The sequence below is a fragment of the Bombina bombina genome, chromosome 3 (genome assembly GCF_027579735.1).
Source record: "Bombina bombina isolate aBomBom1 chromosome 3, aBomBom1.pri, whole genome shotgun sequence".
Classification (NCBI taxonomy): domain Eukaryota; kingdom Metazoa; phylum Chordata; class Amphibia; order Anura; family Bombinatoridae; genus Bombina; species Bombina bombina.
In genome coordinates this window covers 1,001,621,625-1,001,633,630 of record NC_069501.1, presented here as the reverse complement: position 1 = coordinate 1,001,633,630, position 12,006 = coordinate 1,001,621,625, and the positions used below count along the sequence as shown (strand labels likewise).

General features: G+C 38.1%; 1 protein-coding gene across 1 annotated transcript in view; it reads left to right on the top strand.

Moving 5' to 3' along the window:
* The window catches only part of LOC128654307 (retinol dehydrogenase 7), a 138,465-nt gene that overhangs the window by 2,232 nt on the left and 124,227 nt on the right, over positions 1 to 12,006 (top strand). The window lies entirely within an intron of this gene.

The window sequence follows — 12,006 nt, the reverse complement described above, 5'->3', positions numbered from 1 at the left end:
CTGTATGTGTAAAATAGTGACAATTATTGTAGTACAATTTGCCATACTATAGCACTGAGACACAGATTGCACTGTAATGCTGTATACAGAGTGAACTGTGCATAACAAAATGGTGCCAGTCACTTTTCTCGCAATCTCACAATGATTACAGCACTGTTTAAAAACCCTTGGAGGCTGAACGTCAGCTCCACAAAGCGCTGTATTAGCGAAGCGCTGTAAAGTGAAGCGCTGTAAAGTGAGGTATACCTGTACTAAATACGTTAACCTATTCATGTATTCACAATGATGTACTTGGTTATGTTACATAAGTTTCCAGTTTACTTCTAATACCAAATTTACTTAGTTCTCTTGGTTGAAAAGCAGGTAAGCAGGCTCTGGAGCATGCACATGTGTGAAACACTATATAGCAGAAATTTTGCAAGAATACTTTTAACAATCTTACACCTTTACAAGACCACTAGATGGCAGCAGTGGTTGCTGCCATGTAATACTCGAGACATGTGTACCCTACCTACCTAGGTATGCTCTTCAACAAAAAATATAATCTTTTTTAAATTGTATGTTCTGTCTTAATCATAAGGGAAACATATATATATATATATATATATATATATATATATATATATATATATATATATATATATATATAGTGAGAGTGCACTTACTTGGAGTCTATATATATATATATATATATATATATATATATATATATATATATATATATATATATATATATATACATATATATAAGATGCTCAAAAAACAAAGTATTGCAGTATGCAGTGATACCTTTTTTATTGGGCTAACATAACATTTCAAAGACAAGCTTTTGAGAGTTTTCCTCTCTTCCTCAGGTCTAAAGCAATACTGATCATTCTGATATAGATACACATCACATACAACAAATGGAAGGGAGGGAGGGGGTGAGAGGGGTGTCACAAAAAGCAGAGAATGTGTCTGAAGGAGAAAATAGCTTGTCTTTGAAATATTATGTTAGTCCAATAAAAAAGGTATCACTGCATACTGCAATACTTTGTTTTTTGAGCATCTTATCTACTGGACTAACACAGCTACTCCAATGTTCACTATATATATATATATATATATATATATATACACACAGAGAGAAATGCACTCACAGGAACGAACAACCAGCTCAATACCATTGTTAGCCTGTTCTATGGCGATTTACCACCTGGGTGCAACTTCTTTTAGCCCAGCAATGCTTTTCACAGAGTAGAACTTTCCTGTAGTATATCAGTCTGATCCCGCCTATCACGGTCAGTCCAGCACCAAAATACCAGGCAATTCCTCTCTGAACAAGGAACACAGCAACCCCAGACGATCGTTTCAGCCTTCATTGGGCCTCGTCAGTGAGGTGTAGCAGTATTCCTCTAAGCACACTGAGCAAGGAGTTCACGTCTGGTTTCCCCTTTTTCCCGTAGGGAGACTAAATACACACAGAGAGAAATGCACTCACAGGAACGAACAACCAGCTCAATACCATTGTTAGCCTGTTCTATGGCGATTTAACACCTGGGTGCAACTTCTTTTAGCCCAGCAATGCTTTTCACAGAATAGAACTTTCCTGTAGTATATCAGTCTGATCCCGCCTATCACGGTCAGTCCAGCACCGAAATACCAGGCAATTCCTCTCTGAACAAGGAACACAGCAACCCCAGACGATCGTTTCAGCCTTCATTGGGCCTCGTCAGTGAGGTGTAGCAGTATTCCTCTAAGCACACTGAGCAAGGAGTCCACGTCTGGTTTCCCCTTTTTCCCATAGGGAGACTAAATACACACAGAGAGAAATGCACTCACAGGAACGAACAACCAGCTCAATACCATTGTTAGCCTGTTCTATGGCGATTTACCACCTGGGTGCAACTTCTTTTAGCCCAGCAATGCTTTTCACAGAGTAGAACTTTCCTGTAGTATATCAGTCTGATCCCGCCTATCACGGTCAGTCCAGCACCGAAATACCAGGCAATTCCTCTCTGAACAAGGAACACAGCAACCCCAGACGATCGTTTCAGCCTTCATTGGTCCTCGTCAGTGAGGTGTAGCAGTATTCCTCTAAGCACACTGAGCAAGGAGTCCACATCTGGTTTCCCCTTTTTCCCATAGGGAGACTAAATACACACAGAGAGAAATGCACTCACAGGAATGAACAACCAGCTCAATACCATTGTTAGCCTGTTCTATGGCGATTTACCACCTGGGTGCAACTTCTTTTAGCCCAGCAATGCTTTTCACAGAGTAGAACTTTCCTGTAGTATATCAGTCTGATCCCGCCTATCACGGTCAGTCCAGCACCGAAATACCAGGCAATTCCTCTCTGAACAAGGAACACAGCAACCCCAGACGATCGTTTCAGCCTTCATTGGGCCTCGTCAGTGAGGTGTAGCAGTATTCCTCTAAGCACACTGAGCAAGGAGTCCACGTCTGGTTTCCCCTTTTTCCCATAAGGAGACTAAATAAACACAGAGAGAAATGCACTCACAGGAACGAACAACCAGCTCAATACCATTGTTAGCCTGTTCTATGGCGATTTACCACCTGGGTGCAACTTCTTTTAGTCAAGCAATGCTTTTCACAGAGTAGAACTTTCCTGTAGTATATCAGTCTGATCCCGCCTATCACGGTCAGTCCAGCACCGAAATACCAGGCAATTCCTCTCTGAACAAGGAACACAGCAACCCCAGATGATCGTTTCAGCCTTCATTGGGCCTCGTCAGTGAGGTGTAGCAGTATTCCTCTAAGCACACTGAGCAAGGAGTCCACGTCTGGTTTCCCCTTTTTCCCATAGGGAGACTAAATACACACAGAGAGAAATGCACTCACAGGAACGAACAACCAGCTCAATACCATTGTTAGCCTGTTCTATGGCGATTTACCACCTGGGTGCAACTTCTTTTAGCCCAGCAATGCTTTTCACAGAGTAGAACTTTCCTGTAGTTAATCAGTCTGATCCCGCCTATCACGGTCAGTCCAGCACCGAAATACCAGGCAATTCCTCTCTGAACAAGGAACACAGCAACCCCAGACGATCGTTTCAGCCTTCATTGGGCCTCGTCAGTGAGGTGTAGCAGTATTCCTCTAAGCACACTGAGCAAGGAGTCCACGTCTGGTTTCCCCTTTTTCCCATAGGGAGACTAAATACACACAGAGAGAAATGGTTGTTCGTTTCTGTGAGTGCATTTCTCTGTGTGTGTGTGTATATATATATATATATATATGTGTAACAAACACTCGCCTTGCGCTCACACTATCCGTCTAATGCTTCCTCCTTCCTGGCTACGGCACACTGGAGCGTGGGAGACGTCACTCATAGACGTTCTGCGCAGGGGATCCAAGCTGCAGCGCTCACTTCATCCAAAGAGCGCTGAAAAAGTGTATAGGATACAAAGAAAAGTCCGGATCCTCAAATGCAGATAAAACATAAATCCTTTATTTGATAATGCAGGTAAAAGCATAGAGTATCGGCAGATACAGTTATTTAAACCAAGACTGACATTTTAACATAGACAGCTGGGCAATCTGCAGCAGACATGTTTCGTGCCTACAGGCACTTGTTCACTGCTCACAGGTGTCCCAGCTCATTATCCTTAAATAGGTATTTCTTAAAGGTATAGAGACTCAAATGAGTAAATGGTAATCTAATTATTGTCTATGTTAATAACTATTATAATATATACAAATCACAGATACATATATACATATGAAAGTCACTAAGCTCAGATAAACACTTCAGTTCATACACTTAAAAATACTAATATGAACTATTGAAGATTAAATATGAATAAATACACATAAACTCTGTTCATAATCTTATAACCTAATGCATATAGTGAACAATCATAATATAGAGGGGCAATATACAAAGACATGTGTATTACATAGAGTATGGAAGTCTAAGGATTAGATTTATACTTTCCCCTGTTTGATGTATAAATATACAAAATTCCTCTCTTATTTATGTTAAATATACAAATCTATGTCCCTTCTAAAATTTAATCCTTGCGGAATGATAGTATTGAGGGAAAAAATCCAGAATACTTCCCTAGTATTTAGCTTTGTTTCTCTGTCACCTCCCCTCTTCCATAGGGGTACATGGTCTATTGCTTGGACCATTAATAGGCTGGCATCAGAGTTGTGATGCTCTCGAAAATGCCTAGCTATTGGGGTGTCAGACTCAATATCATCTATTGACCTGAGGTGTGCCAAGAATCTGTCCTTTAAGGATCTCTTAGTTTTTCCTACATACTGTTTATAGCACCCCCTACAGGTCAATAGATATATTACATGTGTGGTGTTACAGTTTAAATAAAAATTAATTTTGTACGTTTTTTGAAGATGGGTTGAAACAAATGTTTCCCCCTCTGATACATGATCACAGGTCTTACAAACATTCCTTCTGCATTTGAAAAAGCCTTTCCGCTTTTTCAACCAACACGTTGCAGAACCACTGCCAGAGCTGTCAGAAGGAGAAACATAGTTTCCTATAGTTTTCCCCTTCTTAGAGATAAAGTCACATCCTTTTTGAATTATTTTCTTTAATGCCAAATCTGTATATAAGATTGGAATACATTCTTTTATGATGTTACACACTTCCCCATATTCCAGACTGTAAGTTGTTATAAATTTGGGTCTCTTATCTTCCTGCTTATCCTTATTGTATCCCTGTCTTTTACGATATCTTAACAGTTCATTCCTTGGTATGACGTTTACATCATTCCTAGCTTTTTCTAACACTCTAGGGGAATAACCCCTATCCAATAATCTTTCAGTAATCAAATTAGCTTGAATTTCATAACTTTCATTAGTAGTACAATTTCTCTTGGCCCTTATGTATTGACCCTTGGGAATACCATTTAGGGTATGCCTTGGATGACATGAGTTATATTCTAGAATAGTATTACCTGCTGAGGCCTTTCTAAATAGATCTGTTTCTATCATCTCCTGTGTAGCACTACCCTTTAATGTTATATCCAGGAAGCAGATTGAGCTCTTATCCTGTTCCCCTATCAGCTTAATGCCACAGTTATTATGATTCAAATAATCACAAAATCCTTCTATTTCACTTTCCTCACCATCAATTATAAAAATCAGATCATCTATGAATCTTGCATAGAAAATGATCTTATTACGGAGGGGGTTGCCATCTCCAAAGACGTGGAACCGCTCCCACCATCCCATAAAGAGATTGGCGTAACAGGGGGCAAACTTGGCCCCCATAGCGGTTCCACGCCTCTGGAGATAGAAACCTCCCTCGAACATAAAATAATTGTGGGTCAATAGGTATTCAATTGATGTCAGAATAAATTGTTTGGTGGTCACATCATAATTGCTATGTGTATCTAAAAAATATCCAATAGCATCTAGCCCTTTATCATGTTTGATGGCTGTATATAGTGAGGTTACATCTACCACCAAAAACCTATAAGATGACTTCCATTTAATATTCTGCAATTTTACCAGTAAGGAGGTGGTGTCTTGTATAAAGCTTGGAAGTTCTTTCACCAATGGCTGCAAGTAACTATCTATGAGCTCCGAAAGAGATTCATTTAATGAATTTATACCAGCAATTATGGGACGCCCCGGGGGATTAAACATGTCTTTGTGCGTCTTAGGGAGGTAGTGAAATATAGGTGTCACTGGATACTCTGGGATTAACATATCCTCAATAGCCTGATTAATGACATTATTGTATCTGGCGTGTTTTACTATATCTTTCAAAATTTCTTTGTACTGTAAAGTTGGATTTTCTTTTAATTTTACATATACTTCCTTATCACTTAATTGTCTACTGGCTTCTTTTAAATATGAATCCCTATTAAGTACTACCACATTTCCCCCCTTGTCTGAGGCTCTCACCACAATTTTGGTATTGTCTGAAATCTTTTTAAGTGCCTGTTTTTCTTTAAAGGATAAATTATGTCTTTGTTTCTTCTCTTTCTTATCAAGTTCCCTTAGTTTTTCCTCAACTACTTTTTGGAAGGTCTCCACCGGGTGAGTTCTAGAGTGCACCGGATAGAAATTGCTTTTCTTCTTAAATTTAGACAAATCTATATCTCTTTCCGTAATTAACGTATTAGATAGTTCCTGTGTATTCTCATTTAATAAGCCTTGTAGGTCAAATACAGAACATTGCTCAGAAAAGGACAAAAATTCTTTATCAGATTCCACTTTTGTAGAAATAACATTGCTATGTTCTTTCTCAGCATCTGCAAAATGTTTACGCAATAACAATTTCCTCACGAATTTATTTACATCTAACACAGTGTTAAACAAGTTGAAGTGCTGTGAAGGAACATAATTCAGACCCTTAGATAATACCTTTATTTCATCATCATTTAAAATTGTATCAGATAGATTGATTACATTAGTATTTAAGCATATTTCTTTATCTGTTTTGCTAATCTGGTAGGGTAGGTCTTCAGCTGAATTTTTTGTTTGGGGTGTAATATACCCTCCTGGCCTTCCCTGTGTGTTTGTTTTTGTTCCTTTGCCCCTTTTCCCCCTGTGTGCTTTTTTCTTCCTGATGGTAAAGTCTCTGCCTGTTCGTTTTTTGAAACATGGCTTGCAGAGGTTTCAAGTGGTTTTAAAACTAGAGATTCTGTGCAGTCATTGGTCATTTCTCCCTCTGAGGACTCCACCTCATATTCCGTGTCAGAGAAAGTAACTTGTTTAACTTTTTTCTGTTGATTCCTAAACCTTCTCCTATAATTTCTGGGTTCACGGTTAAAGTTGTCATTATTATCCCATCTATAAACTGTTTGATGGTCATAGTCATGTTTGTCTCTAGTCATCTTATGTGATTTAAACTCCCAGAGTTCCTGTCGGAAAGATATCATATTTTTTTCAAATTGTTTATCATAGGTCTTAAATTGTGGGTCCCTCTGAAATGACCTCAGCTGTTCTTGGACATTTTTCATCTCCTCTAGTAAATCAGATCTTTGTTGTTGTTTATATTCAATCAAAAGTTCAATAAGGGCAAAGGAACAGTTATCTAATATGTTATTCCACTTTGATATAAAATCAGCATCTAGTACCCTAAAAGAGGGAAATTTTTTAATCCTCAAGCCTCTTGGTATACGCTTATTGTGTTTATATAAGAGGAAGGATTTTACATCAAGTTCTAGCTTAATGTCTCTCTTTCTCAAGTTATCTATTTCAAAGAAGAGACTGTCAATAGTAAAAACCACATCTTCTTCAGTTGCATGTTCTGTGGAGTCTTCCCCAAAGTCCATTAAAACATAGCTAGATGTCTCAGTATCCATAATGATAAGTATACTGCCCCAAGGTAATGTGTCTGTGATAGTGTCAGACCGGTCTGTACCTGCCGCGTGTGTATACACTGTAAGTTAATAAGTCCCAAAACTGCAAATCAACCAGGGATAGCAGTCAAATATCAGAGTACTCACCACCTCCTCTTCAGCCGTTTGTTGCTTATAATTGGCAAGCGGGTATACGGTAGGCTGCAATGGCTAGTAGACGAAGTAAACCATGTGTGTGTAACAAACACTCGCCTTGCGCTCACACTATCCGTCTAATGCTTCCTCCTTCCTGGCTACGGCACACTGGAGCGTGGGAGACGTCACTCATAGACGTTCTGCGCAGGGGATCCAAGCTGCAGCGCTCACTTCATCCAAAGAGCGCTGAAAAAGTGTATAGGATACAAAGAAAAGTCCGGATCCTCAAATGCAGATAAAACATAAATCCTTTATTTGATAATGCAGGTAAAAGCATAGAGTATCGGCAGATACAGTTATTTAAACCAAGACTGACATTTTAACATAGACAGCTGGGCAATCTGCAGCAGACATGTTTCGTGCCTACAGGCACTTGTTCACTGCTCACAGGTGTCCCAGCTCATTATCCTTAAATAGGTATTTCTTAAAGGTATAGAGACTCAAATGAGTAAATGGTAATCTAATTATTGTCTATGTTAATAACTATTATAATATATACAAATCACAGATACATATATACATATGAAAGTCACTAAGCTCAGATAAACACTTCAGTTCATACACTTAAAAATACTAATATGAACTATTGAAGATTAAATATGAATAAATACACATAAACTCTGTTCATAATCTTATAACCTAATGCATATAGTGAACAATCATAATACCTCCCTAAGACGCACAAAGACATGTTTAATCCCCCGGGGCGTCCCATAATTGCTGGTATAAATTCATTAAATGAATCTCTTTCGGAGCTCATAGATAGTTACTTGCAGCCATTGGTGAAAGAACTTCCAAGCTTTATACAAGACACCACCTCCTTACTGGTAAAATTGCAGAATATTAAATGGAAGTCATCTTATAGGTTTTTGGTGGTAGATGTAACCTCACTATATACAGCCATCAAACATGATAAAGGGCTAGATGCTATTGGATATTTTTTAGATACACATAGCAATTATGATGTGACCACCAAACAATTTATTCTGACATCAATTGAATACCTATTGACCCACAATTATTTTATGTTCGAGGGAGGTTTCTATCTCCAGAGGCGTGGAACCGCTATGGGGGCCAAGTTTGCCCCCTGTTACGCCAATCTCTTTATGGGATGGTGGGAGCGGTTCCACGTCTTTGGAGATGGCAACCCCCTCCGTAATAAGATCATTTTCTATGCAAGATTCATAGATGATCTGATTTTTATAATTGATGGTGAGGAAAGTGAAATAGAAGGATTTTGTGATTATTTGAATCATAATAACTGTGGCATTAAGCTGATAGGGGAACAGGATAAGAGCTCAATCTGCTTCCTGGATATAACATTAAAGGGTAGTGCTACACAGGAGATGATAGAAACAGATCTATTTAGAAAGGCCTCAGCAGGTAATACTATTCTAGAATATAACTCATGTCATCCAAGGCATACCCTAAATGGTATTCCCAAGGGTCAATACATAAGGGCCAAGAGAAATTGTACTACTAATGAAAGTTATGAAATTCAAGCTAATTTGATTACTGAAAGATTATTGGATAGGGGTTATTCCCCTAGAGTGTTAGAAAAAGCTAGGAATGATGTAAACGTCATACCAAGGAATGAACTGTTAAGATATCGTAAAAGACAGGGATACAATAAGGATAAGCAGGAAGATAAGAGACCCAAATTTATAACAACTTACAGTCTGGAATATGGGGAAGTGTGTAACATCATAAAAGAATGTATTCCAATCTTATATACAGATTTGGCATTAAAGAAAATAATTCAAAAAGGATGTGACTTTATCTCTAAGAAGGGGAAAACTATAGGAAACTATGTTTCTCCTTCTGACAGCTCTGGCAGTGGTTCTGCAACGTGTTGGTTGAAAAAGCGGAAAGGCTTTTTCAAATGCAGAAGGAATGTTTGTAAGACCTGTGATCATGTATCAGAGGGGGAAACATTTGTTTCAACCCATCTTCAAAAAACGTACAAAATTAATTTTTATTTAAACTGTAACACCACACATGTAATATATCTATTGACCTGTAGGGGGTGCTATAAACAGTATGTAGGAAAAACTAAGAGATCCTTAAAGGACAGATTCTTGGCACACCTCAGGTCAATAGATGATATTGAGTCTGACACCCCAATAGCTAGGCATTTTCGAGAGCATCACAACTCTGATGCCAGCCTATTAATGGTCCAAGCAATAGACCATGTACCCCTATGGAAGAGGGGAGGTGACAGAGAAACAAAGCTAAATACTAGGGAAGTATTCTGGATTTTTTCCCTCAATACTATCATTCCGCAAGGATTAAATTTTAGAAGGGACATAGATTTGTATATTTAACATAAATAAGAGAGGAATTTTGTATATTTATACATCAAACAGGGGAAAGTATAAATCTAATCCTTAGACTTCCATACTCTATGTAATACACATGTCTTTGTATATTGCCCCTCTATATTATGATTGTTCACTATATGCATTAGGTTATAAGATTATGAACAGAGTTTATGTGTATTTATTCATATTTAATCTTCAATAGTTCATATTAGTATTTTTAAGTGTATGAACTGAAGTGTTTATCTGAGCTTAGTGACTTTCATATGTATATATGTATCTGTGATTTGTATATATTATAATAGTTATTAACATAGACAATAATTAGATTACCATTTACTCATTTGAGTCTCTATACCTTTAAGAAATACCTATTTAAGGATAATGAGCTGGGACACCTGTGAGCAGTGAACAAGTGCCTGTAGGCACGAAACATGTCTGCTGCAGATTGCCCAGCTGTCTATGTTAAAATGTCAGTCTTGGTTTAAATAACTGTATCTGCCGATACTCTATGCTTTTACCTGCATTATCAAATAAAGGATTTATGTTTTATCTGCATTTGAGGATCCGGACTTTTCTTTGTATCCTATATATATATATATATATATATATATATATATATATATATATGTGTGTGTGTATATACAGTCATATGCAAAAGTTTAGGCACCCCCAACAACTTCCATGATTTTCATTTATAAATAATTGGGTGTTTGGATCAGCAATTTCATTTTGATCTATCAAATAACTGAAGGGCACAGTAATAATTCAGTAGTGAAATTAGGTTTATTGGATTAACAGAAAATGTGCAATATGCATCAAAACGAAAATAGACAGGTGCATACATTTGGGCACGCTTGTCATTTTGTTGATTTGAGTACCTGTAACTACCTAGCACTGATTAATTGGAACACACACTTGGTTTGGTGAGCCCATTAAGCCTTGAACTTCATAGACAGGTGCATCCATTCATGAGAAAAGGTATTTAAGGTGGCCAATTGCAAGTTGTTGTTCTCCTTGACTCTCCTCTGAAGAATGGCAACATGGGGGCCTCAAAACAACTCCCAAATGACCTGAAAACAAAGATAGTTCAACATTATGGTTTAGGGGAAGGCTACAAAAAGGTATCACAGATATTGAAGCTGTCAGTGTCCACTGTGAGGAACTAACGGCTAGATTTAGAGTTTTGTCGGTAACGACCCGCGTAGCTAACGCTGGCTTTTTTCTGGCCGCACCTTTTAAATAACTCTGGTATTGAGAGTCCACAGAATGGCTGCGTTAGGCTCCAAAAAAGGAGCGTAGAGCATATTTAACGCAACTTCAACTCTCGATACCAGAGTTGCTTACGGACGCGGCCAGCCTCAAAAACGTGCTTGTGCACGATTCCCCCATAGGAAACAATGGGGCTGTTTGAGCTGAAAAAAAACCTAACACCTGCAAAAAAGCCGCGTTCAGCTCCTAACGCAGCCCCATTGTTTGCTATGGGGAAACACTTCCTACGTCTGCACCTAACACTCTAACATGTACCCCGAGTCTAAAGACCCCTAACCTTACACTTATTAACCCCTATTGTGCCGCCCCCGCTATCGCTGACCCCTGCATATTATTATTAACCCCTAATCTGCCGCTCCGTAAACCGCCGCTACTTACATTATCCCTATGTACCCCTAATCTACTGTCCCTAACACCGCCGACCCCTATATTATATTTATTAACCCCTAATCTGCCCCCCATAACGTCGCCTCCACCTGCCTACACTTATTAACCCCTAATCTGCCGACCGGACCGCACCACTATTATAATAAAGTTATTAACCCCTAATCCGCCTCACTAACCCTATAATAAATAGTATTAACCCCTAATCTGCCCTCCCTAACATCGCCGACACCTAACTTCAAACATTAACCCCTAATCTGCCGACTGGAGCTCACCGCTATTCTAATAAATGTATTAACCCCTAAAGCTAAGTCTAACCCTAACACTAACACCCCCCTAACTTAAATATAATTTAAATCTAACGAAATAAATTAACTCTTATTAAATAAATTAATCCTATTTAAAACTAAATACTTACCTGTAAAATAAATCCTAATATAGCTACAATATAAATTATAATTATATTATAGCTATTTTAGGATTTATATTTATTTTACAGGTAACTTTGTATTTATTTTAACCAGGTACAATAGCTATTAAATAGTTAAGAACTATTT